Source organism: Diceros bicornis, chromosome 5 (genome assembly GCF_020826845.1).
Source record: "Diceros bicornis minor isolate mBicDic1 chromosome 5, mDicBic1.mat.cur, whole genome shotgun sequence".
Taxonomy (NCBI): domain Eukaryota; kingdom Metazoa; phylum Chordata; class Mammalia; order Perissodactyla; family Rhinocerotidae; genus Diceros; species Diceros bicornis.
This window is the reverse complement of record NC_080744.1, coordinates 53562855-53563466: the sequence shown is the minus strand read 5'-3', so window position 1 is coordinate 53563466 and position 612 is coordinate 53562855. Positions and strand designations below refer to the sequence as shown.

At 32.5% G+C, this 612-nt stretch overlaps 1 non-coding gene across 1 annotated transcript; it reads right to left on the bottom strand.

Annotated features, from left to right (window-relative positions):
* Window positions 1–215: 215 nt before the first annotated feature.
* Window positions 216–323, bottom strand: LOC131406698 (U6 spliceosomal RNA). The gene has a single exon (XR_009220324.1). It is a non-coding gene; the product is annotated as a U6 spliceosomal RNA (small nuclear RNA).
* Window positions 324–612: the final 289 nt, after the last annotated feature.

The window sequence follows — 612 nt, the reverse complement described above, 5'->3', positions numbered from 1 at the left end:
TGCAAAATGATTACCGAAATAAGGTTAGTTAATATCTCCATCCCTTCACATAACTAGGATTTTTTTATGTGTATGGTGATAACATTTAAGATCTACTCTCAAAAACTTTCAAGTATACAATACAGTATTGTTAATTATAGTCAGCATGCTGTGCATTAGATCCCCAGAACTTGTTTATCTAATAGCTGGGAGTTTGTACCCTTTGACCGACATCTAAACATATGGAGTTCTTCCTGAATTTGTGAGTCATTCTTTAGCAGGCACTGTGCTAATCTTCTCTGTACAGTTCCAATTTTAGTATACGTGCTGCTGAAAGTGAGCACCGTGTATATATTTTTTTCTTCAACAGAAAATATGCATTTAAATTATTCCATTTGATTTTTACACAGAATATGTTCTAGGAGCTTTGCATTATGCAATTTTCCCTTCCTGGACAGAAAAACCTTTATATTTTTTTTCTTCCATCCTCATAGCAAGAATCCAAGGATTTCTGAGGAATATATTTATACTTTCTTTATATTTAGCCTTGCTTCAGAAGGATTTAAGGCACTTTTTTAAAGATACAAACAATGCAAGACATATTAAAAAGAAATTTAGGTAGAGAAGATAGGG